We start from the raw sequence: 3,127 nt of genomic DNA on the forward strand, positions 1-3,127 counted from the left end.
GTCTATTTTTTGTTTAAAAGGAAAATCAATTTTATCATTGATTTTAGATTTTTAAATCTAAGAACCATTTTTATTATTATAAAAAATTTGCCTCTGTTTTCACGAGATGGGGGGCAGTGTTTTGAACAAATTTGCGGCAACCATTTTTGTGATTTCCTGCATAACTAGTTTAGTAAATTTTCCATTGCTGGATGTTATATAATCGACAAGTTCAAGCAGTGTCCGCCGCTTGATATCTTTCTCCTTAATATTTTTAGTGGGGTCAATGAAGTCAAATACCACACTGCAAAGATTCAATTTTCTGATAAACAAGTTCTGTTTCTCCGAGCTTGGTACATCCCTGAAAGATGGCAATAGTTCATAGGAAGGAGTAATTCTTCCGGCTCAGTAACCTAATTTCTTGGTTCGTATAATTGAGAGCACAAAGATAATCCAGATATTCATTCACCCCAGCATCATAAATCAGTCCAGGATCTGCTGCTTTATTGGGATTCAGGTGCCCGGACCTGAAATCCAGGGGATTTGTGGGACTAAAACGAGGGTCGGCTTGATCTATTATAGCCCGACCGGTATTATCCTCTCTGTAGGCTGTGGTCATGAGAGCAGACCTAATGGCAGTGGGGCTCCAATTCGGGTGCACGACTCTCACCAGTGCCGCCACACCCGCCGCATGAGGACATGCCATAGAGGTGCCGAAAAGCAAAGTGTAGTTTGCCTTTAACGAAACCGAGACGACGAACGTTACATTCTCAGACGACAACGAGGTCGCCAGAATGTCCACGCCCGGCGCAATGGCGTCCGGTTTCACAATTCCCGGGCTGAGAGCAGGAAATCTGAGACCAATTTTCTCTTTTCTTTTTATGCATTTCCACAATTGAATACTTGTGCACGGTATTGAACAGTTATTGAAGGCAATCTCAAACCTTGATCACACAAGAATACATTTTGGTGAGTCTTAGTTGATGCACTTGTATTGTTTGTTGACACTCCACTTTTATCCCGAGCAATATTAAACACCCCAACAAAAGAAACCACTTAGGAGGATCTTTACATTGCGTAATTCGCTTTTGAAAGGGGATGGAATAATTCCTTCTTGTCAGCTAGAAGTTCTCTATGCACTATGCATGGTAGAGGTGATCAAAACTCAGTGTAGTGAGTTAGTGCAAGCGAGAAGGGTTTGATGACTATGCTGGGGAGGTTTTCAATGTGTAGTCAAAGGAGATGACCTTAAGAGAGACTCAGTGCAGAAGTCTAGGAGGGATATATTTGATCAATAAGGGTCATGAATAGACAATGCTTATCACCTGGTGAAGGATTGGATATTTCATAACTTGCACTAGGTAGAAAGACCAACAAGAGCTCCAAGATGGCTAAGTGTGGGACTAATGGAGTAAGAGTACAAAAAGCATCCAAACAAGGCTCAAACATGGATCACACACATCAATTCCATCAATACAATCTAGGGGAATGCACATGACTCATGAAAAACAATCACACTTTGAAACAACAATAAAGATACAATTATTTCTAAGTGCGACAGTTAAGATGACACATTGCGACACAAGTTCTGACAAAAGTGTCGAATCTGACCATAAAGTGCACTAAGCTATAGGAATGTGTCTAGCATATATTATAATGATATTTAGGACCATCTAATGTAGGATAGTGCGCTAGAACTACTTCTAGTGATGTGCAAAGGTGCGACACATACAAGAGTGAAATCAACTAAAAGCGACACTTGCAACAATAACAAAACCTGAAAACGACACTTGTTAAAGTGAAAGCAAGCAAAAACGATAGTCACGAATGAGAAAGCGACACTTATGAAAGCAACGGTGAGCAAAAGAGATATTTGAGAAAACTCACTAGAATGATGAGACAAATGCAACCGAAAGTGAGAGGGATATTGTCAATGTAGAGTGTGCATTGACTGTTGACATGGTTTAACATTGCACAAAAACTGTCTTGATGGACTGCGCTATCCCTGTTCAAGCTTGCATATAGGAAGTGTGCTTATGAATTCATCAAGCACTGATCATGTGTGAGCAAGTGAATTTGGCAGTTAGAAATTGGGAAGCGAACTTAAACACTTAACACAACATGAATCGACAATGAAGTGACCATAGAATAACAAATGGTAAGATTCTCAATGGGCTCCAAAATTCAAGTGTAGTCAAAATTTTGGAGGGTGTTGATCATAGCGTCATCACTAAGATAGCCAAATTTATGTATTGAATGATCAAATTGTCAAGTGATGGAAAAGATAAACCCCCAAATCAATGTCAAATATTGAATCTTGAGAGGGCAGAGGTGGCTAAGAGAATAAGATTTCTTTGGATTGTATTGAGTTGGTTAATCATTTGTTCCAATTTCTATGGATCGTGAGTGCTCTTAGGGAGTTGATCATATCCTTCTAGTGATACGATCCATATTGTATTGTGTCTTTTTAAATTCTAAATTCCTATGATTGTATTGTGCCTTTTAAATTCTAAATTCCTATGATGTGTTGATCACGACCATTTCAACGAAGACCAGGCCAACATGGCACTATAATATTGTATAATGAGAAAACATCCTCATGAAATGATTGAGTGAGGCGCATGTTGTGAAATGGAGAGCTTTGCGTGTTCGGTTTTCTGCGGGTATTATTGGAATGACGAGTATAAAGCTTGCATTCCAGTGAGGGGATGATCCACCTTTGATCACAAGATGGATCAATGGTGATTCATTAACGTAGATTGTATCGTAAGAAACACAGTCATGAACTAAGTATGCCATCAATGGTGGGAGGTTGAGGAAACGTGCTGAGCAAACATGTTGGTAGTTACTATGAGAAAATGCTGAAGGGAAACAATTGAACAAAGAAGGAACCGGAGACGAGTGTGGGAGAGACAAGGAAGAGTTGGATGTGAATGACATTAAAGTCTTAGACCAAAGGGTTGGGATTTTGGGCCTCAAATGAATTTGATACACATTAAAAGGATCTAACCCCTGAACGCCCGACCAAGTTGTGTGTTTGACAAACACCTGACCCTCGACTCGGGGCGAGACTTGCATAGTCAAGCCTTGAAGCTATTTGGCTGAACCGTAAACCCACTTGAACTTTCGATATTCGTCGTCAATTTCA

At 40.0% G+C, this 3,127-nt stretch overlaps 1 pseudogene; it reads right to left on the reverse strand.

Moving 5' to 3' along the window:
- Positions 1 to 358: 358 nt before the first annotated feature.
- Positions 359 to 685, reverse strand: LOC149158471 (subtilisin-like protease SBT1.7 pseudogene; annotated as a pseudogene).
- Positions 686 to 3,127: the final 2,442 nt, after the last annotated feature.

The sequence above is a fragment of the Pinus tabuliformis genome, chromosome 5_2 (genome assembly GCF_031772625.1).
Source record: "Pinus tabuliformis cultivar Carrire ecotype Pingquan chromosome 5_2, CPIR1, whole genome shotgun sequence".
Lineage (NCBI taxonomy): Eukaryota > Viridiplantae > Streptophyta > Pinopsida > Pinales > Pinaceae > Pinus > Pinus tabuliformis.